The following is a 27,107-nucleotide window of genomic DNA, read 5'->3' as shown; positions in this document are numbered from 1 at the left end:
TCTATGGCTGAAAAACAGTAGCGCATTTGGATAGTGGTCGATCTGAGAACAATAAGACGGGTGCGCGCGTGCACGTGAAGAGGCCATTTTACATTTTCAGTCTTTGAACGAAAACGACTCCCGGTCAGAATATTATCGCTATTGTACGAGAAAAATCGCATAAAAATTGATTTTAAACAGCGTTTGACATGCTTCGAAGTACGGTAATGGAATATTTTGAATTTATTTGTCACGAAACGCGCCGGCGCGTCACCCTTCGTTACCCTTCGGATAGTGTCTTGAACGCACGAACAAAACACCGCTATTTGGATATAACTATGGATTATTTGGAGCCAAACCAACATTTGTTGTTGAAGTAGAAGTCCTGGGAGTGCATTCTGACGAAGAACAGCAAAGGTAATGCAATTTTTCTTATAGTAAATCTGACTTTGGTGAGTACCAAACTTGGTGGGTGTCAAAATAGCTAGCCTGTGATGGCCGGGCTATCTACTCAGAATATTGCAAAATGTGCTTTCACCGAAAAGCTATTTTAAAATTGGACACCGCGATTGCATAAAGGAGTTCTGTATCTATAATTCTTAAAATAATTGTTATGTTTTTTGTGAATGTTTATCGTGAGTAATTTAGTAAATTCACCGGAAGTGTTCGGTGGGAATGCTAGTTCTGAACGTCACATGCTAATGTAAAAAGCTGGTTTTTGATATAAATATGAACTTGATTGAGCAAAACATGCATGTATTGTATAACATAATGTCCTAGGAGTGTCATCTGATGAAGATCATCAAAGGTTAGTGATGCATTTAGCTGTGGTTTTGGTTTTTGTGACATTATATGCTAGCTTGAAAAATGGGTGTCTGTTTATTTCTGGCTGGGTACTCTGCTGACATAATCTAATGTTTTGCTTTCGCTGTAAAGCCTTTTTGAAATCGGACAGTGTGGTTAGATAAAGGAGAGTCTTGTCTTTAAAATGGTGTAAAATAGTCATATGTTTGAAAAATTGAATTTTTCGGATTTTCGAGGAGTTTGTATTTCGCGCCACGCCCTATCATTGGATATTGGAGTGGTGTTCCGCTAGCGGAACGTCTAGATGTAAGAGGTTTTAACTGTTTTAAGGTAATGATTTTGCCCTTTACCAGAATCTTGGAAAAATGTGGAACAGCTGCAGTTGTACAATCCAATCTTGCCCTATACACCAGACGTTCCTCCAACAGCCAATGCAGTGACTCTGCTGAAGTTCGTCTGGACACCTTCATTATGCTCCACACCCTAAGAAGGCCTCTGTAAAATGGAGGTACTCCCTCCCTAGAAATCTGGCTACTGTCAACCAAAAATAAAGCCTTCTTTAAACCTAATCCTCCAACCTGCTGTAATGCAAGACCTGCCACCCCTCTCCAAACCACATTTTCCGGTCCATAAAGCAACCTTTGAATAAACTGAAACCGGAAAGCAGCAGCCCTACTAGCAAGATGTACAAGACCTTGTCCCCCCTCCTCTTTTGACAAATACAAAACACTTTGTGGAACCCAGTGATATTTATCCCAAAAGAAATCCACAATTATTGCCTGTATCTTAGCCAGAAGGCCAGATGGTGGTTCTAAAACTGACAACCGATGCCACATTGCAGAGGCAATCACATTGTTAACTATAATAGTGCGCCCCCTATATGACATACGAGATAGCAACCAACGCCATCTCCTCATCCTCCCTTCCACCATTTCAACCACCCCAATCCAATTTTTGTTCCATAGTCCCCTCATCTCCTAGTTACACTCCAAGATACTTAAAACCTCCCTTACACCATTCCAGCCCCCCTGGCAAAGCCATGATCCCTCCAGACCATTCTCCAATCTGTAAAGCACAACTCTTTTCCCAATTTACCTTTGCAGAGGATATTCCCCTAAAACGATCAACCATTAGACTCAAACTATCCACCTCCGCTTGATTTTTCACTAAAACAACTACATCATCAGCATAGGCTGAGAGACGAATTGGAGGAATATCCTTTGAAAGGTACACCCCTTCAATGCGACTTCTAATGCTATTTAGTAGTGGCTCTATAGCAATGGCATATAACATTCCCGACAAAGAACATCCCTGCCTAATACCTCTACACACTTTAAAAGGAGCACTCAAACCACCGTTAACTTTCAATACACTTTCAATGTCACCATATATCACCTCTATCATGGCAATAAAACCAGAGCTGAACCCAAACGCCTCAAAAGTGTGCCATAAATATTGATGTTCAACTCGGTCAAATGCCTTTTCCTGATCAATTGAAATTAGACCAGCAACCAACCCAATAGCCCTAGAGACGTCCAAAAAATCACGAATCAGAGAAATGTTATCCCCTATCTGCCTGCCAGGAACACAGTAGGACTGGTCCGTATGTATGATTTGCCCCATCACCTCCCTCAACCTGTTGGACAAAGCCTTTGACAGGATCTTATAATCAGTGCACAATAAAGCCACCGGCCTCCAGTTCTTCACCTCCCTAGGGCCACCCTTTTTGGGCAGTAGGGTGAGGACAGCCCTTCTGCAGCTTATTGGTAGTAACCCTCCGGTTAAACTATCATTATCTAAACGGGAAGCCCATCAATACCTGGTACCCTTCCATTTTCCATGCCTTTTAATGCAGTGTATAACTCCTGCAAAGACAATGGTTGCTCAAGCTCAACCTGAGCTTCTGCAGCCACCTGTGGGAGCCCATCAAGGAACTGCTGTGTTACTGTTTTATCCTCTTTGTACTCACAATTGTAGAGCTCAGCATAGAACTCTACTCGCCTCTTTCTAATTTCACTAGGTCTAGTGAGCTCTTGTCCAACAGGTGATTTGAGACAATTAATAATTTTTCTTTGTCCATTCTTTTTCTCTAAACCAAAGAAAAATTTGGATGAGGCATCCATTTCAGAGATTCCCTGAAACTTACTTCTCACCAATGCCTCCTGTGCTCTGATACCCAGCAGGTCTGCCAATGCAGCTTTTTCCTCTTGAGGGCCTGAGTGTGGCCTCGATCTCCTGTGGTCTCAACCAACGTCATGAGTTCCACTATTTCAGTCTCTAGGGCTTTCTTTGATCTGGTGATATCCTTGGTGACATTCCTCGTGTATTGCTTACAGAATTGTTGAATCTGGATTTTCCCTATATCCCACCACTGTTGAAGGGATACAAAACTGGCCTTTTGAGACCTCCACCTCTCCCAGAAAAAACAAAAACATTTTCTGAAGTGAGCATCACTCAATAAAGTTATGTTAAAATGCCAGTATGCGCTTTTAGGTTTTACATCGTTAATGAAAACCACCTCTGTTATTAAACAATGATCAGAAAATCCCACTGGGGTTATCACACTTGATTTACAGACCTGAGATTGATGCTCAAAACAATAAAACCTATCTAACCTGGCCATAGAGATGGTGTTCTCTCTCACATGCACCCAGGTATACTGCCTTGTGCCTCCATGTTGACTCCGCCAAATATCACACAGTTAATTTGTTACAATGATACGTTTTAAAAAAGTCCTTGAGGCTATATGAGGTTCTTTGTGATTTCTATCTAAATCACTGACTGTGCAGTTAAAATCCCCAGCAATAAATAAATAATAATTGTTACATTTCTCAATGGTATTTGATAATGTCTCTAAAAAACCCTCTCAACTGCCACCACTGGGGCATATACATTTATCAGACACATAGTGATGTTTTCATACCTTACTCTAACTTTTAATAACCTCCCCTCAACTACCTCTTCAACCTCATATGACAAAGGCAAAAACCATTTTGAGAACAAAATGGCCACACCCCCACTTTTTGAGTTTTTATGACTACACACCACTGTCCCCCCCACTCCTATTGCCACATAACTTCATTTTCCAAATAACTATGCGTTTCTTGTAGAAAAATTGTCACTTCCCTTTCCCCTAATTAACTCATACACTATGGCTCTTTTTTTAACGTCTCTTGCCCCATTTACGTTTAAAGAATAAATCTTAAAACTGCTCATGGATGAAAAAAAATATACAGAGGAAGACCCAGAAACCACATCTCTTTACAGAGTTAAAGCTGCGACTGAACTCTTTCATTTTCTTTAGAATTTACATCACTTATCACTCTCGTGACCACTTTCTTGAGTCTAGCAATTTCAGGGCTTGTCAAACCTCCCCCTGTTATTTTTGACATCAGAAACTTTGCTGATTCAATAAACAATTCCCTTTCAGGGAAAAAATCTGTTACATTATAATCCTGCATATATTTCTTCCCTTTTGTCAACTTCAGAAAGTGATGTACCTTCTCAATCTAATACCTCCCTTCCACCCCATTTATCTCGCTATTTTGTTGTGACGCGTCAGATGACTCACCTTCGCTATCCTCCCCAGAAGAAAACTCCACCATCTCTACAACCTGTTTATCTTCAAGTGATTTATCAATCTTTACCTTCCTCTTGGAATTAGACCCTTCACCACCCCTTACATTCTTCCTCTTACTCCTCGGTACTTTGAAAACAGCTGCTTCCTTTTCTATTATTTCAATCTCCTCTTGACCTCCAATTTCATTTTCCAGCACCACCTCAGCGACGGCAGTCGCAATCTCACCGACTGTTTCCCCTCCCTCTTTGTTCTGATCTACCACAATTGCCCCCGTATCCACAATGCCTTCCTCTCCTACTTTTCCTACCACATCTGCCCACCTTCTCCCTTCCCCTGCACCCTTAGCATGTTCATCCCTTCGCGGTGGTGCGTTAGCTGCACCAGCACTAGAGCTGCTACCGGGCTCTGTGTGCTCATTCTCGGGACAATTACGCACCAAATGCCCCTCTCTTCCACAGCCAAAGCATTTCATTGATTCAGTAGAAGCGTAGAAGACATAATCAAATCCATCAATCTTAAAACTGAATGCTAAATTCAGTTCATCAGTGTCCTTTTTTAAAATCATATGCACTTGTCTCCTATGAGACACGACATGTTTCAGCAACGGAGATTTGCATCCAAAAATAACCTTCTTTATTGTTGATACAATTTGACCATGACGAGATAACTCTCACTCCAACACTTCATGTCTAACAAATGGTGGCACGTTAGAAAGTATAACTTTCTTTGCCGGATTCATAAGCGGAAATACCGGTGTCTGTGTCTCCCGCAACACAACACCACTCTCAACTATCTTATTCACCTTTTTAATGGAATCTAAGAATATCACTACAGCGCTATTCATCCTTGAGGCTGATTTGATACCATCATACCCAATGATAGCACCCACTGCCAAGCTACATTCTTCCACTGAACACCCGGCCGCAGCAGGAATTTACTCCATGTCGCCGACTAAGTTTTTCAAACTCCAAACTTCCGCGAGTGGCAATTGCAACCAGCCCCACCCGCTGGTTGTGCCCTCGCGAAAACCAACCTCAATGATCCAACCACCCCTATACGTGCTTAGTGATATTTAGACAAGATACCCTTAAAACAACTAAACTAATCAATATATATATATACACCAAAACCCAATAGAGTGAAAATAATTCCAGTCGCTCTCACAATCACTCCTGATTCACGACTCACTCCCAGCATGCACGAGAGAGACAGAGACAGAGACACAGACAGACAGACAGACAGACAGACAGACAGACAGACAGACAGACAGACAGACAGACAGACAGACAGTTTTTAAACCAAGGGAAAGAGGATGTGATTGGGTAAGGGAAAAGGAGCAGGTGTGTCTTCAGTGGCGATGACTGCCACCTGTGACTAGGGCAGAAGGAGAGAAAACAAATGCACACAGGATACCTGTATCCGTAACAGCACGTCTGGGACCTGTTGGATTGGAAGGTGAGGGTGAGGGCCATTCCCCCCAGAAATGTCAGGGAACTTGCAGGTGCCTTGGTGGAAAAGTGGGGTAACATCTCACAGCAAATCTGGTGCAGTCCATGAGGAGAAGATTTGCTGCTGTACTTAATGCAGCTGGTGGCCACACCAGATACTGACTTACTTTTGATTTTGACCCCCCCCTTTGTTCAGGGACACATTATTCCATTTCTGTTGGTCACATGTCTGTGGAACTTGTTCAGTTTATGCCTCAGTTGTTGAATCTTGTTTTGTTCATACAAATATTTACTCATGTTAAGTTTGCTGAAAATAAATGCAGTTGACAGTGAGAGGACGTTTCTTTTTTTGCTGAGTTTATTTGGGTTTGATAAAATGCATGTGTAATGTTCATACTTAAATGTGTTGTATACTTTTAAGAGAGCAGGGAATTATGGTTTAGTAGTTGGATAAATATGAAGTGGGATGACAGTGTGGAATGTAGGAGTAAAATCTAACGCTACCAAGTCTTCTCTTATTTAAGAACTATAACACTACACCATGCACACGGAGTAGGATAAATGGGATTTGATATGATTGATGCTGCAGAGAGTGGACCTTGAGTGGACATAAGGCAACAAACAGGTAGGCTTGGGTAGGCAGGTCCAATAAGGCTTAATCAAATACCTGCAATAATGGCCAATGACGAATAGACAACCATAAAAACATAACGTCACGACTTATTGATGATGAAATGACAACATAAGCAACTAATGTTGTAGCAACCAAAATGGGTCTTTCACTTTGACATAGTTACTCATCTACAATCTTACGTAACTAGTATGAAACCAGTACGAAAGCTTACGTTGTCACTTTGTCGTGACAACGTAACATTGTTTGGTGGGTTACAGTTAGTGCATTCATCATAAAAAAGTTAGGTGGGACAACCATCTCAGTCATAGTAAGTACAGTGTCTTAAGAAAGTATTCATACCCCTTGACTTATTCCATATTTTGATGTGTTACAGCCTGAATTCAAAATGGATTACATTTATTTTTTTCTCACCCGTCTATACACCCCCCTTGGGTTGTGCCATGGCGGAGATCTTTGTGGGCTATACTCGGCCTTGTCTCAGGATGGTAAGTTGGTAGTTGGAGATATCCCTCTAGTGGTGTGGGGGCTGTGCTTTGGCAAAGTGGGTGGGGTTATATCCTGCCTGTTTGGCCCTGTCCGGGGGTATCATCGGATGGGGCCACAGTGTCTCCTGACCCCTCCTGTCTCAGCCTCCAGTATTTATGCTGCAGTAGTTTATGTGTCGGGGGGCTAGGGTCAGTCTATTACATCTGGAGTATTTCTCTTGTCTTATCCGGTGTCCTGTGTGAATTTAAATATGCTCTCTCTAATTCTCTCTTTCTTTCTTTCTCTCTCTCGGAGGACCTGAGCCCTAGGACCATGCCTCAGGACTACCTGGCATGATGACTCCTTGCTGTCCCCAGTCCACCTGGCCGTGCTGCTGCTCCAGTTTCAACTGTTTTGCCTGCGGCTATGGAACCCTGACCTGTTCACCGGACGTACTACCTGTCCCAGACCTGCTGTTTTCAACTCTCTAGAGACAGCAGGAGCGGTAGAGATACTCTCAAAGATCGGCTATGAAAAAGCCAACTGACACTTACTCTTGACTTGCTGACTTGTTGCACCCTCGACAACTACTATGATTATTATTATTTGACCATGCTGGTCATTTATGAACATTTGAACATCTTGGCCATGTTCTATTATAATCTCCACCCGGCACAGCCAGAAGAGGACTGGCCACCCCTCATAGCCTGGTTCCTCTCTAGGTTTCGGCCTTTCTAGGGAGTTTTTCCTAGCCACCGTGCTTCTACACCTGTATTGCTTGCTGTTTGGGGTTTTAGGCTGGGTTTCTGTACAGCACTTTGAGATATCAGCTGATGTAAGAAGGGCTATATAAATACATTTGATTTGATTTGATTTGATTTATACACAATACCCTGTAATGACTGTGAAGTTTTTTTGTGTAAATTTATTGAAAATGAAATATAGAAATATGTCATTTATATAGGTTTTCACACCTCTGAGTCAATACTTTGTAGAACCAAGCACCTTCGGCAGCGATTAAAGCTTTGAGTCTTTCTGTGCAAAATGATTCTTTCAAAATTCTTCAAGCTCTGTCAAATTTGTTGTTGATCGTTGCTAGACAACCATTTTCAGGTCTTGCCATAGTTTTTCGAGTAGATTTAAGTCAAAACAGTAGCTCAGCCACTCAGGAACATTCACTGTCTTCCTGGTAAGCAACTCCAATGTAGATTTGGCCTTGTGTTTGGTGGAATGCAGACTGAACCAGGTTTTCCTCTAGGATTTTGCCTGTCCTTAGCTCCATTCCATTTATTTTTTATCCTGAAAAAAATCCAGTCCTTATCGATTACAAGCATACCCATAACATGATGCAGCCACCACTATGCTTGAAAATATGGAGAATTGTGGTACTTAGTAATGTATTGGATTTGTCCCAAACATAACCCAACACTTTGTATTCAGGACAAAAAGTGAATTGATTTGAACTATTTTTTGCAGTATTACCAGAGCCTTGTTGCAAACAGGATGCATGTTTTGGAATACTTTTATTCTTTACAGGCTTCCTTCTTTTCACTCTGTCAATTAGGTTAGTATTGTTGAGTAACTACAATGTTGTTGATCCATCCTCAGTTTTCTATCACAGCCAATAAACTCTGTAACCGTTTCAAAGTCACCATTGGCCTTGTTGGGAAATCCCTGATACTAAAATGTTCCCTATACCCATCATGAGGTTGCTACAACCTAGCCTATGAATGAAAGTTTACAACGTAGGTGCACACTGGTCGAGAGACAAATTTGAGGTGACAGACAGTGACACATGGACAGACCGTGACATTCAAAACCGCCTTGAACACTCTTGCCTGCATCTAGCTGATCTAGGGTGCAATCATTAGTACATCAGTTGCAAATGAGAGTTTCTATTGGACAAATTCAGGTATGTTTATCCCCATTCTGTTCCGTTTGCTTCCGTTTAAGAAACGTTTTTCAACAGAATTGGCGGAATCACGCGTACACACACCCACATTGTATTCCTTCTCGCATCTATGAGCTCTCTCTCTTCTCACCTCTTCCCTTCGCTTGTACACTTCAATGCACAACACATCAGCTTTATGTGACCAGGCGAAAAAACCTTTCCAAGGCAAACCGCTACACACAGCCTACAGTGCAAAAGTATTCATACCCACTGGAGTTTTTCCTATTTTGTTGCGATACAACCTGTAATTTAAATTGATCTTTATTTGGATTTCATGTAATGGACATACACCATATAGTCCAAATTGGTGAAGTGAAATGAAAAAAAATTACTTGTTAAAAAAAAAAAAAAGATTGAAAAGTGGTGCGTGCATATGTATTCACCCCCTTTGCTATGAAGCAACTAAATAAGATCTGGTGCAACCAATTACCTTCAGAAGTCACATAGTTAGTTAAATAAAGTCCACCTGTGTGCAATCCAAGTGTAACATGATCTGTCACATGATATCAGTATATATACAGCTGTTGTGAAAGGTCCCAGAGTCTGCAACATCACTAAGCAAGGGGCACCACCAAGCAAGCGGCACCATGAAGACAAAGGAGCTCTCCAAACAGGTCAGGGACAAGTTGTGGAGAAGTACAGATCAGGGTTGGGTTATCAAAAAATATCCAAAACTTTGAACATCCCACGGAGCGTCATTAAATCCATTATAGCAAGAATATGGCACCACAACAAACCTGCCAAGAGAGGCCCGCCCACCAAAACTCATAGACCAGGAAAGGAGGGCATTAATCAGAGAGGCAACAAAGATACCAACGATAAACATGAAGGAGCTGCAAAGCTCCACAGCGGAGATTGGAGTATCTGTCCATAGGACCACTTTAAGCCGTACAGTCCACAGAGCTGGACTTTACAGAAGAGCGGCCAGAAAAAATCCATTCCTTAAAGTTTTCACCAAAAGGCATGTGGGAGACTCCCCAAACATGTGGAAGAAGGTACTCTCGTCAGATGAGACTAAAATTGAGCTTTTTGGCCATTAAGATAAACGCTATGTCTGGCACAAACCCAACACCTCTCATCACCCTGAGAACACCATCCCCACAGTGAAGCATGGTGGTGGCAGCATCATGCTGTGGGGATATTTTTCATCGGCAGGGACTGGGAAACTGGTCAGAATTGAAGGAATGATGGATGGAGCTAAGTTCTCTCAAAAGAATGTTCTCAAAATGTACGACCCGCTGTTAAGTCATAAAACCGTCCCAACTCCCCCCTCTCCTCTCCTGTGGGAGAGAGAGAGAGGTCTGGCTATCTGTCAGCCATTGCCAATTGATCTGGTACCTCCTCACCAAGGAGAGAGAGTCATGACCGTATATATCTTGCTTCTCCTTCATTTTCAAAGAAATTAATTTGTTCAAAACTGTTAAAGTATTGTCTCCCTTTGACTGCTCACCACATTTTATAAACTGTAGTGCTAGCTAGTTGTAGCTTATGCTTTCAGTACTAGAATAATTATCTGATACTTTGATTGGGTGGACAACATGTCAGTTCATGCTGCAAGAGCTCTGATAGGTTGGCGGATGTCCTCTGGAAGTTGTCATAATTACTATGTAAATCTATGGAAGGGGGTGAGAACCATGAGCCTGCTAGGTTTTGAATAGAAGTCAATGCACCCAGAGGAGGACGGAAGCTAGCTGTATTCCAGCAACACCATGGTGCTACCCTACAGAGTGCTGTTGAGGCTACTGTAGACCTTCTTTGCAAAATAGTGTGTTTTAATCAATTATTTGGTGAGATGTGATTATAATTAGTATAGATTTATCTAAAAAGGAAAACATTTTTAAAATGAAATTCACTGAGGATGGTCCTCCCCTGCCTCATCTGAGGAGCTTCCACTGGTGTCCCACTGAAGTAGCTTGCAAGTTTACTAGATAACTATAGTTGTGGGGAGTCTAATTTTAATTAGGCTTAAATGTGCAATAAAAAGTATTGTGCCTATAGCTTATTTAATGAATCCCTGGCTAGCTGTTGATGTCCTAGGCAATAGATCGCAATTCAGGGCATTCCCGCCACACTTTTTGGAAATGGCAGGTTCACTTTCTCATCCATAAATGGATCTCAGTACAAATACTAATCAGCAGCTCAAATCAACAGGATGGAGGCATTTTTTTATGAGAAAGGATGTCTACGATGGATCACTAAAATAATGATTATGATCACACTTCCTACATTTTATTATGGCGACAGTGTAGCCAATTATCGTCTAGACATTATGTTGACACATATAAAAAAAACTCCAGGGTTTTGTTATAAGAATCAATTAAATAAAACAATTAAGAATTACAGTGGGCAGTTTTAATCCTGTGTGAATTGTCCTCTGTAATATCACACATGCTATATTAAGGTAGTGCGATGTTACAGCTATCTTTAGATATAGCCAGTATCCACCACTGAGGTGTATAATTATAACCCAACCAAACTAGGCCTGTCTGAAATTTAAAAATGATCAATTAAATCACCACCAGATAGCCTAATAGTATTGTTCTGGCAAAGATGTATCAATAGTAGATTGCTAGACTGTATTTTATATGGATGATATGAATATAGTTAGGCTACTCTGTTTTTTCCCAGGCAAAACTGGAGAAAATTAATAATGCGCTTTCTGGTCACTAATCTGGATATGTGTGCCCTCACCTTTGTGCGCCAATTCTGATGACTGGTCAACAGTCAAGACACACAACTTTTTGGTTCTGAAGTACATATTAGATGTTTTTGAAACAAGAATTTGGTGCAATGCCATAGGCCTATGTTAATGACCAGAGCGAATAAGCAAAGGTATAAATAGAAAATACAAATGGTTGGCTATATGTAGCCTATTAAAATATGGATGAAAGATTCACACACCTGACCCCCCAAAATCTTCTCATTGCGCTAGCTCACCCGACCTGTGTTGATTTACAGTTTGCCAGTCCAATCAGAGGGCCAAGTGTGCATTTCACTAGCCAATCTGTTCAATGTTTTTTTGGCAAGTGTGATGCTGGCATGCTGCAGCTCCTGTCTCTGGCTGCTTGGAGAGTAGGCCTAATCCACGGAGACTCTGTGCCACAAAATGATTGACAAAACATTACAAAACCTGGCCAAATAATTTAAAGTCATCAGTCTCAAGACAAAGGTGAATCCTGAGTTTGTGTGTTTTTTTTACCCCTTTTTCTCCCCAACTTCGTGGTATCCAATTGGTAGTAATAGTCTTGTCCAATCCGTGCAACTCCCGTACGGGCTCAGGAGAGGCGAAGGTCGAGAGCCGTGCGTCTTTTTGACACAATGCCCGCTTAACCTGGAAAGCCAGCCACACCAATGTGTCAGAGGAAACCCCATAAACCTGGTGACCGTGTCAGCGTACATTGCGCCCGGCCCACCACAGGAGTCACTAGTGTGCGATGGGACAAGAACATCCCTGCCGGCCAAACCCTCCCCTAACCCAGAAGACGCTGGGCCAATTGTGCGCCCCCCCCAATTGTTCACCGGTCTCCCGGTCGCGGCCAGCTGCGACAGAGCCTGGACTCAAACCAGGATCTCTAGCGGCACAGCTAGCACTGCGATGCAGTGCCTTAGACCACTGCGCCACTCAGGTGAATCCTGAGTCTTGAGGTTCCAAGTCAAGTCTCAAGTTATTTTATTTTCAATAAAGTCAAGTCTCAAGTCATCATATCGGGAGCTTGGGACTACAAGGTTCTATCTTCATTTTTGTCCAAATAAATTTATGTCAGTGTTCTCTACCTATATAGTTCTCTAAATACCCCAATTCATGTTATTAAAGATGCACCATGCAGAAATTGCTCCGCCATTTTCCTCCGTTTCTGAAAAAACAAGCAAGTGTAGAGAATCATTGTACCATCTAAACCGTAGTTAATATATTTTCCATAACCAACATTTTGTATTTTCAGTTGTTTGAAGCTGGTGCACAAAACTGAAAGAAAAAGACGCCAAAACGAAACTTAAGAATGGGAAGCATAGAAATAGCGCACATAGAACATATTCTACTACTTAGACTTGCTTTCAATAAGACTGACAGATCTATAACACACATTTATATGTGAATTTGGTCAGGTCTGCAAAAAAGTTACATATTCCAGCTATAAAAGTTCAAAAGAATACTAGATAAAATTGCTGACACCATTCAAACCAATGCAGGTTTGGAAATGTAAAGCCAACCTTGTAGTCCCAAATTATCAAAATTTGTGACTCAAGTCAGACTCAAGTCCAAGTCATGTGACTCGAGTCCACACATCTGCGACATGGTACCCATACATTAGGAATAAGTGACATAAATTAGTTTATTATTGAAAGCAATAAATGCACTCCAAGGAAGAGTAGGACATGCTGTTGTTTTCTCAAGGTGAACACAATTACATTGAGTATCTGTGAGAAATTATGCTTTTTGTTTTATATTTACAGTAGTGGCATTACCACAAGTAAATCGAATAGTTGGTGCTCGGGTGAAATATAGAGAACGAATCAGAGAGACTGACAGACAGAAACAAACCAAGAAAAAGAAAAACACACAGGCGAACACATCCGATAGTGCCGTAGCCAGCCACACCCGTCACAACACAGGCCCAAGGCGTCTGGGTCTCTCTCCTCTGATTCATGGCTGATCCTCTGCACCTGAGTATCAGTGGCCTTCATCACTTTATTAAGCCCTCAATGTCACCGTTCAGACAGGACAGCCACTAGTCTCATGTCAGTCGCTTGGGAGAGCGGGCAGTAAATAACCCAGTGTCTAAAGTACTGCTCACAAACAGTCTCCAAGTTGGGAAACAAAATCCAAACAGAACAATGTAGACCAATTTTTTTTGCCACTATTATAGAGATACATATTTAACAAGAAATATCCATGTGTTATTCCCAAAGTTGAAGGAACATAGATAAGGGAAAATGGAAGAAAGTAGGGAGGGAACATCTGTAACATCCCAAATTCTATTTTATGGAAAGATACCAAGGGAAAGAAAGGGTAATGTCATGACAAGAACATAGAGAATAGAAATGTAATCTCTGGAATATAAGACTACTGACAGACTAAGACAACCAACAGTTTCCCTACCTCCAAACTCTTACTTTAACATGCCTGAGAAGAAGGAGAATCTGTGAGTTTGTAGTTTTCAGAACACCTATAGGGAAAGGTCATAAAAAGTAGACAGGTAACCCTGCCAGGAAGAATTCCCAACTGCCAGGTGTACAAGACACACGCTATTTACTTTGCAGTCCTTAATTAAACAACCCTCACTCTTTCTCGCATTAGCGGTGATTTCTCGAAGGAGGTGCGAGCATAATTTACATGAATTCCTCATTGAATAAATAATTCTCAGGTGCGTCTTCGGCAGAGGCCCTCGCTCTCAACGAATGTCGACCATCTGCTGTATTTTCCAAAGGGATTAGAATGACAGCTTTCTAATGAAGAGATATAAAAAGAATGCTCAAATTCCTGTCCTGCTGATACCAAGCAAGCAAGATCCCTTATGTGTGAGAGGAGGCATCAATGCCAGTTGGCTAGGTCTTTGAACATAGAACATGCCAGGAATTTCTAACCAACTGCTGAGGCATTTTCCAAAGGGTCTAATGGAGGTTGAAGCTGAAAGTTTGTCAAACAAAACCCATACATCAGATTCAGCCCCAGGGATTATGACTTTTTAATTTAAATTCCAATAAATTGGCATTCCGATGGATCTCACTCTTTACACAGCAGGGGTTCTCCTTGGGCTCAGAGTCCTTGAATACTGTTGTCTCTCTCCCTCTCACACACTCTCTCTCTCACACACACACCAAGCCCACTCTCCCTTCCAAAAGAAGCATTCTCCTGCATTTCACTTCGCAGTGGGAAACTACAATTATCTTGCCCCAACTAACAGTGAGACAACAGAAATGGTGAAACAATGCAGTAATGTTTCAACAAGAATGGCTTAGGTTTGTGCACAAGAGGAATGCTTTGTTTTTGCATTGGTGTCTGTCTAGAAGCCTACAGGTCAGCATGACTGTTCTTTTCATTTAGAGTGATGCAAACACTATAAATCAAGCATAAGAGAAACTAGGTATCTTGACAGCAGGAGTAATATAAATAGGATTCTGTTCAGTCATGCAAATGCTTGTTTGGATCCAATATGTGTCCTTTCACAATGAGTCATCAGCCAACTAGGAGAATCGATGTTGAGTATAATCTAGAGGCGCGTAGTCCGCTTGTGACTAACTGATTCTTTTGGATGATCTGATATTTAAGGATTGTGATGCTAATCAAACCCGACAAAGTGGTGGTGCAAAAGTGTCTCTGGTGATTGAATGTACTCATGAAGTTTAAAATGAAATCTCCCTAATGTGTATTAGCTGTCAGGCAGCACACATCAGCGGAGCACATTAATTCCAACCCGATGCCATGGTACAACGGGTATGGATTCGCCCGGAGCACAGATGTGACTCAGGCATTATGGATGTCCTCTTGTCAGGTAAGATATCCTAGCAAAAAATCATTTTTGAGAGAATGAGAAGCACCAGTTTGAAAGGATGGGGGCGGAGAGGGGTTAGGGGTCAAAAAGAAAATGTAATGAGGTACTGTCCTGGGAAAAGGGTAATGGTTGATGGACCAGAACAGGTTAAGGTCAATGTCCAAAACAAATGGCCATTGTGCTCCATTTCCAAGATTGTCAAGCAAAAAAAGCAGAGGGGCCAAACCCCCTTAGGTGGCACTGCTTTGTCCTCAGATGCTATCACTATCAAGCCGGAGCAGCATGACTCGCAGTATTCCAGCACAGTAACGTGGGAAATTATGAGGTCCCATGAGGCCGGGCCGCTGTCATGACTGATAAATCTTCCTAGGCGAGTGTCCAAGGCTAGGATGTGCTAATTGCTTTATTGATTCTGAGTTTTGCGCTGCAACAGCACTTGATAAACACATCAGTGGGGGAAAGTAAAGCATATGGGCCCACCGAGCTTTGTGTCCCTATCATCAAAAGCTAGTTAAAGCTGTGCTTTTAGCAGGGGAGAGACACCGGGCTAGTGTTTTTCTGCTCGCGCCACAAACATAAATCTTCACAAAGGGAGAACATTGTGCGAGAGCCGACTGTCGCATCTGTCTGTGTATTTCTCAAGGTGATACAAGCGGACACTGCAAACAATATCACAGGGAAGTTTGTCTTACCATGGTTCCTTGCTCCTATCGTTCCCCCTGTGATGTAAAAAAAACAGCACCAGATTCAAAACTGTGATTTAGGGCTCTAATCTGTAAAGATGAAGCGTTACAGATTCTGCAATAGAAAATGAAAGGCAATTTCCGATTGAGCTGACATATGCAGCGTTTACCGTGAATGCAATCCGCTAAAGCAGAAACAACGTCTTTACATTTCAATCACGGGGATTGAATAGGGCCCTTTATTAAAAGAGCCCTCTCTCATGATTAGTCTGTCTACAGTATGTTGTTATGCATCAAAGAGAACTTCAAAGGCAAGGTAAAAGAACAGTGTAAGATAAGTCTGCCTATAAAAGCCATGGATTAAATTACTTGGTTTAATGAGCATGATTCCTAATGGCAGCATGATTCAGCATCCATCACTATAGGCAAAGGAGATTGGGCTTTCCTTGGTAGGGGGCTAGGGGCGTTACAGATCTCAGACCAACATACTTGACCCCATCTCTAACCTTAACTATGAATAGGTGAAAACAAAAGCGGATCACAGCTCAGTGCTTAGTGCCAACAACTTCTCCGCTCCACTCAATTAATATCAGCCTGACTTCCTCTACTTACAAAAGTGGTGATAAATCATTAGCAACACAATAGACAGTTGATTATATTTATGTTTATGAGAACCTTAATTACACCAAACATGTCTCCCTGATTGTGTATTCAAAATGTGCTCATTCTGGTCAGAAGCCTTGAGAAACATATTGATTTTTAAATCATCCATGGATGAAGATGGGAGGTGCACACATCTCAAGTAATAAATACTATGTGCCTCAATGCTTAATGGTCTCTGATCGCACCATCTGTTCTGCCAATTAAAACTGCTAAAAGTGGGCGATCTAAGAATGAGGGAAAGACAATTCAATTGGTCAGCTGTTGTGTCAGTTCTGAAAACAGATGCCTGATTTCATGTTCAACAGAAGAAAACTGTCAACTATATTAATATTTCTCCACAGCTTTTGTATCACATCGTTGGCATGTTAGGCACTGATTTGGGCTAGCAGATCTCATTGTCAAACATATGAGAGCTTTCAGGACTTGTTTTCAATTAAGCGGCACGCTAAACTCATCAACTTCAAAACAGACGGCATTAGATTTTCCCCTTTTCATTTTTCACCATGGGGAAAACTCTCCCTTGCAGCAGTGCAAGATAATACAATTGATGTAGCCTCAAAGAGATATGTCAGAGACCTATTTAACAGCACATTTCGCGAGAAGAGAAACAATCAATCAAAACAACCCTCGCAATATCAACTGGAATTACATGGGTCTACACTGCGTGCACAATTATTAGGCAAGTGAGTATTCTGATCTTATCATTGTTTCTATTCACATTTTCGAACTCCAAACCATATAAACCTGAATGCTAATTGGATTTAATCATTTTCAGGTGATATGTATTTGTGTAATGAGGGAGGGTGTGGCGAAAGTGAATAACACTTTATATCAAGGTGTGCATAATTATTAGGCAGCCTCATTACCTCAGGTAAAATGGGCCAAAAAATAAATTTAACTGACACTGAAAAGCCAAAAATGTAAAATGCCTTTCAGACGGATGCGACACTCTTTAAAATAGCTAAACTATTGAGGTGTGACCACCGGACATTCAAACGTTTTGTTGCGAATAGTCAACTGGGGCGCAAAAAACGCATGGGGAAGAAAAGGAGCAAATTACCTGCAAAAGACTTGAGAATAATTAAACTTCAAACTACCAGGAACCCATTATCCTCCAGTGCCACCGTATTCCAGAACTGCAACCTACCTGGAGTGTTCAGAAGTACAAGGTGTCAAGTGCTCAGAGACATGGTCAAGGTCAAGAAGACTGAAACAAGACCACTACTGAATAAGATTCACAAGTTGAAGCGTCAAGATTGGGCAAAGAAATACCTGAAGACAGATTTTTCAAAGGTTTTATGGACAGAGGAAATGAAAGTGACTCTTGATGGACCAAATGGATGGGCCCATGGCTGGATCAGTAATGGACACAGGGCACCACTTTGAGTCAGGTGCCAGCAAGGTGAAGGAGGGGTACTGGTAAGGGCTGCTATCATTGAGGATGAGGTAGTTGGACCTTTTCGGGTTGAAGATGGACTGAAACTCAACTCCCAAACCTACTGCCAGTTTCTGGAAGATTCTTTCGTCAAACAGTGGTACAGGAAGAAGTCCTCAGCATTCTAGAAGGCCATGATCTTTATGCAGGACAATGCTTCATCACATGCATCCAAGTACTCCACTGCTTGGCTAGCCAGCAAGGGCCGCAAAGATGCCTGAATAATGACCTGGCCCCCTTCCTCACCTGACTTAAATCCTATTGAGAACTTGTGGGCCCTTCTCAAACGTGAGATTTACAGTGATGGAAGACAATACACCTTTTTGAACAGCATTTGGGAGTCTGTGGTTGCTGCTTCAGCGAAAATTGATCGTGAACAGATCAAGAAACTGACAGACTCCATGGATGGAAGGCTCATGGCAGTTATTGAAAATAAGGGTGGCTATATTGGTCACTGAATATTTTTGAAAGGCCAAAAATGTTATATAATTGTCATTTTGTGTTACTTATCTGTTACACTTACTCTAAAAATTGAGAATAAACAAGTGAGTTGAGAGAAATTATTTTTTGTAATTTAGTTGCCTAATAATTCTGCACACTAATAGTTGCCTAATAATTGTGCACACTTATATATTTCCCTGAGAAAGACAAAACTCACTTTTCCTTTGTTAAACATTCAGGTTTGAGGTTCAATAACATTTTGGATTGACTGAGAGCATTGTGTTAAATGTATCCCGAGGAATACAATTTGCCTAATAATTGTGCACGCAGTGTATTACTGAACTTTGTTTAAAAAAAAATATTCAAATGGGAAGAGTGTCAGTAGCAAACATAGTTACAGATCCAACATTATATATAGTATTCCCTCCTCATGAAGAAAAGCACAAACTAATTATAATACACAAAGTTAGGTCAGGGTGTGACATGGGGTGGGCATTCTATGTGTTGTAATTCTATGTTGGTTTTTCCTTTAATTGGCCTAGTATGGTTTCCAATCAGAGGCAGCTGTCTATCGTTGTCTCTGATTGGGAGTCATACTTGGGCAGCCCTTTTTCCCACAGTCAGTTGTGGGATCTTGTCTTTGTTTGTTTGCATGTATTTTTGCACTACGAAGCTTTTCGTTCGTTGTGTTTATTGTTTTTTGCTGGTTCACCTTTAAAATAAAATATGATGAACCCAACTCACGCTGCGCCTTGGTCTACCTTTAACGACGAACGTTACAATACCACCCTGCATCCTACTGCTGGCTTGCTTCTAAAACTAAGCAGGGTTGGTCCTGGTCACTCCCTAGATGGGAGACCAGATGTTGCTGGAAGTGGTGTTGAAGGGCAAGTAGGAGGCACTCTTTCCTCAGGTCTAAAAATATATTCCAATACCCCAAGACAGCACCCTACACTGCCCTGTGTAGGGTGCTGTCTTTCAGATGGGACGTTAAACAGGTGTCCTGACTCTCTGTGGTCACTAAAGATCCCATGGTGCTTATTGTAAGAGTAGAGGTGTTAACTCCGGTGTTCTGGCTAAATTCGGGCTAAATCCCTCATACCATCATGGTCACCAATCATCCCCAGCTTACAATTGGCTCATTCATCCCCTGTAACTATTCCCTAGGTCATTGCTGTAAATGAGAATGTATTCTCAGTCAACTTACCTGGTAAAATACATTTAAACAAATCATTTTGTTTAAGACATTATTGAGCAAGCTTAGACAGACGTAGTCGATAAGCCTATTTATTCAGCACTTTGAAATGGACAGTGACAGAATTCAGAACATGGGCCGTTCTTACAGTATTCTCCTTGTACACCAAGTCAGAACCGTAGAATACATATCATGGTACTATAAGCAGACAATGAAAGCTCTTACAATATTCAATGATGAAATTTCTCTAAAACAGGCTATAGCCTACATGTGCACCACCAAGTCAGAACAGTAGGCTAAGTTCGGGGGGAAAGGGACCAAACGCTTAGGGTGAGACACATGGTCTACTAACAGCTTGCTACACAACATAAACTTAGTATTACTTTCTTAGCTACAGTATACATATCTCCCTGGCGTATTACATCATTTATAAAGCTGCATACAAGACATATTTTTGGACTCATCGTTGTTGTCCTGTATTCACTTCAACGGTCCTTCTTGTGAGCAAACTTTGTCTAAATCGGCATTCTCTGGATTTATGGTGCTTTCAAGACAACCGTGAACTCTGAAAAAAACGAGGTCGAATCATGATGTCAGTGATCGTCAAATCGGAGCGCTAGAAAAAGGCCCGAGTTCCCGACTTGGAATTCCAACTTGGATGACCGTTCAAAACTTATTTTCCTAGTTGGAGAAAATTATTTTTAGAGTTCCCAGTTGTCTTGAATGCACTGAAGTCTGAGATTTGCCAGTTCCAAGTTTCCAGTTTTGAACACAGCAGAAGTCATGCTGGATTGACAGCATGGCCAATGTATTCATCCTTTTCTGGCCCATGGTGTTGCGTGTGAATGTTTATCCTTTTAAGCTTGGAAAAGAGACCCTTTCAGACAGATTTTTAAAATCCTTAAACCCAGACTTGGACCACACACCCTCTCCACCGAATAGCAGGCAGGGGAAGCAAAATAGTGATTGTTTTGCGACGTTAGCAGTTAGCCACTGATTCCTTCCAAACCACTCATTGTTGAATTTGCGATTTCTGACTTGTTGTGTAATGTTATGTCCAATGGCCAATGAGCACCGACACATTTTATATGGAATTTCTCTTCATATGACAAGGATTGAAAAAGAATTGCCAGTCGATTGTCGACGTGATTCATGATGATGACTGCTTGTCTAGCTTGCAAGTGTGCTAAGATTTTCAAAGTATGTTGTTGACATGATCAGTCCAATCAAAGCTACGGTAGATATAGCATGATTTGAAATCATTTTATCGGTGGATAATGACCTTGAGCCTTCTAGGACGGGCACTTTTAAAACTTCTTTGGGACTGGGGGACAGTATTAAGTAGCTTGGATGATTAAGGTGCCCAGAGTACTCAGGGAGTTCAGGCAGTTTAGATTTGGATAGAAAACACTCTGAAGTTTCTAAAAATGTTTGAATGATGTCTGTGAGTATAACAGAACTCATATGGCAGGCAAAAACCTGAGAAAAAATCCAACCAGGAAGTGGGAAATCTGAGGTTTGTAGTTTTCCAAGTGATTGCCTATCCAATATACAGTGTCTGTGGGGTCATATTGCACTTTCTAAGGCTTCCACTAGATGTCAACAGTCTTTAGAATGTTGTTTCATGCTTCTATTGTGAAGGGGGAGAGAATAAGAGCTGTTTGAATCAGGGGTCTGGCAGAATGCCATGAGCTAAGCCTCATGCGCGGCCGTGAGCGTGAGCTGCGTTCCCTTTCATTTCTAAAGACAAAGGAATTGTCCGGTTGGAATATTGTGGAAGATTTATGATAAAAACATCCTAAAGATTCATTCTATACATCGTTTGACATGTTTCTACGAACGTTAATGGAACTTTTTTGACTTTTCGCCTGGACTTAGTGCGGCGCATTGTGCATTTGGATACTGGACTAAACGCGCGAACGAAAAGGAGGTATTTGGACATAAATGATGGACTTTATCGAACAAATCAAACATTTATTGTGGAACTGGGATACCTGGGAGTGCATTCCGATGAAGATCATCAAAGGTAAGTGAATATTTATAACGCTATTTCTGAGTTTTGTGACCCCGCTCCTTGGTTGGAAAATGGCTGTAGGGTTTTCTGTGGCTAGGCGCTGACCTAACATGGTGTGCTTTTACCGTAAAACATTTTTGAAATCTGACACAGCGGTTGCATTAAGGAGAAGTTTATCTTTAATTGTATGTTTAACACTTGTATCTTTTATCAATGTTTATGATGAGTATTTCTGTAATTTGATGTGGCTCTCTGCACTTTCACCAGATGTTTGTTTGAGACAATGCATTTCTGAACATAATGCGGCAATTTCAAATGAGGTTTTTGGACATAAAGATTAACTTTATCGAACAAAACACACATTTATTGTCTAACATGGAGTCCTTGGAGTGCCAACCGGTGAAGATCATCAAAGTTTAGTGATTTATTTTAATGCTATTTCTGTCTTTTGTGACACCTCTCCTTCTTTGGAAAATGGCTGTATGGTTTTCTGTGGCTAGGCGCTGACCTAACATAATCGCAAGGTGTGCTTTCGCCGTAAAGCCTTTTTGCAATCAGACACTGTGGCTGGATTAACAAGAAGTTTATCTTTAAAATGGTGTATAATACTTGTATGTTTGATTTTAATATGAGATTTCTGTTGTTTTGAATTTGGCACCCAAGGGTGCTTGAACTGCCTAGAACTCCCTGTAGATTCTGCGGTGACGTAGTGTTGTGTGTGTGTGTGTGTGTGTGTGTCCCATGAGTGACAGAACACTGAGCCAATCACAGCACAACTAGAGAAGATTACCAACGCCTACACTCTATATTTTCGCTGGCTGCCCCTCCACCACAGAAAGCACTGAGCTTGGTTGAAACACCTGCATTTTGGAGTTGCCTTACTCAAGAGACCATGTTTGTATGTGGCTTAATTAACTGAAGGATATATATTTTTGTTGTTGTACTTTTACCCCTTTTCCCACCAATTTTGTGATATCCAATTGGTAGTTACAGTCTTGTTCCATCGCTGCAACTCCCCGCCATGCGTCCTCCAAAATATGGTGGTGGATCTTTGATGTTATGTGTCTATATTGCTTCTGCTGGTCATGGGGCGTTTGTTAAGGTCAACGGCATCATGGACTTTACCCAGTATCTGGACATTTTTGCCAAAAACCTGCTACAAGGCTGAAACTTAGTGAATCTTCCAGCAAGACAATAACCCCAAGCACACATCAAAATCCACAAATAAATGATTCATTGACCACAAAATCAACATCTCTGGACTTGAATTCCATTGACAACCTGTGGTTTGAATTGAAGAGGTAAGTCATTAAGCACAGATGAAGGATATCAAGGATCTGGAAAGAATCTGTATGGAGTAATGGTCTAAGATCCCTCCCAAGGTGTTCTCAACCTCATAAAACATTTTAGAAAAAAGCTCAGTGCCATTATCCTCGAAAGGCGAGGTATCGAAAGGTATTGAAAACAGGGATGTCAATAATTGTATTTTTTGAGAGAAAAAAATATTACTTGTTAAATGAAATGTACTTTTCTGAGCAATTATATTAGTATAAAAAAATATTTCCCTTTTTTTTAACATCCAGTATAGCTCAGTAATTTTTTATTTTTTTACTATTTTCTACATTGTAGAATAATAGTGAAGACATCAAAACTGTGAAATAACACATATGGAATCATGTAGTAACCAAAAAAGTGTTAAATCAAAATATAATTTATATTTGAGATTCTTCAAAGTAGCCACCCTTTACCTTGATGACAGCTTTGCACACTCTTGGCATTCTCTCAATAAGCTTCATGTGGAAAGTTTTTCCAACGGTCTTGAATGACTTCCCACATGTGTTGAGCACTTGTTGGCTGCTTTTCCTTCACTCATCCCAAACCATCTCAATTGGGTTGAGGTTCGTTGATTGTGGAGGCCAGGTCATCTGATGGAGCACTCCATCACTCTCCTTCTTGTTCAAATAGGCCCTACACAGCTTGGAGGTGTGTTGGGTCATTGTCCTGTTGAAAACAAATGATAGTTCCTCTAAGCGCAAACTAAATGGGTGGCGTATTGCGGCAGAATGCTGCAGTAGCCATGCTGGTTAAGTGTGCCTTGAATTCTAAATAAATCAATGACAGTGTCACCATCAAAGCACCCCCACACCATCACACCTCCTCCATTTTTCATGGTGGGAACCACACTTGCGGAGATCATCCGTTCACCTATTCTGCGTCTCACAAAGACATGGTGGGTTGGAACCAAAAATCTCAAAGTTGGACTCAGACCAAAGGACAGATTTCCACCAGTCTAATGTCCATTGCTCGTGTTTCTTGGCCCAAGCAAGTCCCTTCTTCTTATTGGTGTCCTTTAGTAGTGGTTTCTTTGCAGCAATTTTGACCATGAAGGCCTGATTCATGCAGTCTCCTCTGAACAGTTGATGTTGAGATTTGTCTGTTACTTGAACTCTGTGAAGCATTTGAGCTGCAATTTCTGAGGCTGGTAACTCTAATTTACATTTTACATTTACGTAATTTAGCAGACGCTCTTATCCAGAGCGACTTACAAATTGGTGCATTCACCTTATGATATCCAGTGGAACAACCACTTTACAATAGTACATCTATATCTTTTGGGTGGGGGGGGGGGGGGTTAGAAGGATTACTTTATCCTATCCCAGGTATTCCTTAAACAGGTGGGGTTTCAGGTGTCTCCGGAAGGTGGTGATTGACTCCGCTGTCCTGGCGTCGTGAGGGAGCTTGTTCCACCATTGGGGTGCCAGAGCAGTGAACAGTTTTGACTGGGCTGAGCGGGAACTGTGCTTCCGCAGAGGTAGGGAGGCGAGCAGGCCAGAGGTGGATGAACGCAGTGCCCTTCTTTGGGTTTAGGGACTGATCAGAGCCTGAAGGTACGGAGGTGCCGTTCCCCTCACAGCTCCGTGAACTTATCATCTGCAGCAGAGGTAACTATGGGTCTTCCTTTCCTGTGGCAGTCCTCATGAGAGACAGTTTCATCATGGCGCTTGGTTTTTGCAGATGCACTTGAAGAAACTTTCAAATGTCTTTACATTTTTAAATCCTTAGGCCTTCTCTAAAGGCCCAGAAGGCCCTCACAGTTCCCCACTGCCCCAAGGTCTCACCCCGTTTCCCATTTTCTTGTTGATGTAATTACTGAACCTTACACTTCCCACCTGAATCGACAACCAGAAATTTTGATTAGCTCATTAATGTATATAAGCCAGTAAAAGCCAGATATCTTTTATCAAATACTGTATCAGGAAGAAAAAGTATGACATAACAGTATTCCGACACAGTGCACTTGAAAGGCTGAGTGCGGGCATCTTATCCAGCAGTTCTAAAGCAACGCTACGCCAATCTTTTCAAGTATATCAGTAAGGCTCTTTCATGTGAAATTGGCATGCCGTACAGCATGAATATGCATCGCATGTATGTAATTAGCTGGCCATCTTTGAATGTTTAGAGTACTCATGAATATTTATGACGGTATTTCACTGCATGAAATGTTGTGTCCAGTCTCCTGTCAAATTTAACTCTGAAACAAAACTGTCTGAAAACAAAGATGTACTCTTCCCTATGTCTGCCGTGGAGCTGCCTGCACTTGTGGCAGAGAATAAAATAATAATCAATCTTTGCTGTCATAGCCCATGACAGCAAAGAATGATTGCATATCTATTTTTAGGAGAGGCTCGTTAATAACTATATGCAACAGTATCATGACCTCACCATAGAAATAGAATCTCATTCTATTTCTGTGGACGTCACTCTGGTCACTCTGCAATTTGAGTGCCATCATAGAAAATGTGATATGTATCACTATACTGACCAATGAGCACCTTCAGAACAGCCATACGGAATTGAGGCAGGATCTTTTTTTATTTATTTTTTATTTTACGATCTTGCAACCTTTCGGTTACTAGTCCAACGCTCTAACCACTAGGCTACCCTGCCGCCGTAGCCAGCCAGGGTACGAGATAGGGAATCATAGGTGAATTAGCAGTTGTCCTTATACCCTTCCCTTTATTGACACAGGACTGAGAACACTTGATATGTGGAATAAATATTGTGGAAAATAATATTTTGGAGGATTTACTTCCACCTATCTATGTTAACATACAGTACCAGTCCAAAGTTATTGTAACTATTTTCTACATTGTAGTATAATAGTTTAGACATCTTAAACTATGAAATAACAAATATGGAATCATGTAGTAAAAAAAGTGTTAAACATATATTTTATATTTGAAATTCTTCAAAGTAGCCACCCTTTGCATTGATGACAGCTTTGCACACTCTTGGCATTCTCTCAACCAGCTTCATGGAATACGTTTCATTTAGGTGTGCCTTGTTAAAAGTTAATTTGTGGAATTTCTTTATTAATGCATTTGAGGCAATCCGTTGTGTTGTGACAAGGTAGGGTTGGTATACAGAAGATAGCCCTATTTGGAAAAAGACCAAGTCCATATTATGTCAAGAACAGCTTAAATAAGCATAGAGAAACGACAGTACATCCTTACTTTAAGACATGAAGGTCAGTCAATACGGTAACTTTAAAGAACTTTTAAAGTTTCTTCAAGAGCTATGATGAAACTAGCTCTCATGAGGGCCGCCACAGGAATGGAAGACCCAGAGTTACCCCTGCTGCAGAGGATAAGTTCATTAGAGTTAACTTCACCACAGATTGCAGCCCAAATAAATGCTTCACAGAGTTCAAGTAACAGACACATTTCAACATCAACTGTTCAGAGGAGACTGTGTGAATCAGGCCTTTGTGGTGGAATTGCTGCAAAGAAACCACTACTAAAGGACACCAATAATAAGAAGAGACTTGCTTGGGCCAAGAAACACGAGCAATGGACATTAGACTGGTGGAAATCTTCCTTTTGTCTGATGAGTCCACATTTGAGATTTTTGGTTCAAACCGCTGTGTCTTTGTGAGATGCAGAGTAGGTGAACGGATGACCTCCGCATGTGTGGTTCCCACCGTGAAGCATGGAGGAGGAGGTGTGGGGGTGCTGGTGACACTAGCGGTGATTTGTTTAGAATTCAAGGCACACTTAGAAACGTATAAAATCTGAAACTGTAGCTATCTCTCTTACCCATATAACGTTACATGGATGAATGCTTCATGGCAGACTGCAACCCTGCAACTTTCATTAAATAAGACGTCCTGTGTCCATTCCGTTTTGTTTGTATAGCTTGCTTGGCCCGTTATTGTGTCAAGTCACTCTGGTTCACACTGACCGTGTGCAATGCCATAAGAATCCTCTTAAGCTTTAGCCCCCACCCAAACGCTGACCATTTTACTCGCCCTAGCAGAGCTGGTT

The sequence above is a fragment of the Salmo trutta genome, chromosome 25 (genome assembly GCF_901001165.1).
Source record: "Salmo trutta chromosome 25, fSalTru1.1, whole genome shotgun sequence".
NCBI classification, from domain to species: domain Eukaryota; kingdom Metazoa; phylum Chordata; class Actinopteri; order Salmoniformes; family Salmonidae; genus Salmo; species Salmo trutta.
The sequence above is the reverse complement of the archived record's forward strand: the minus strand, read 5'-3'. Positions refer to the sequence as shown.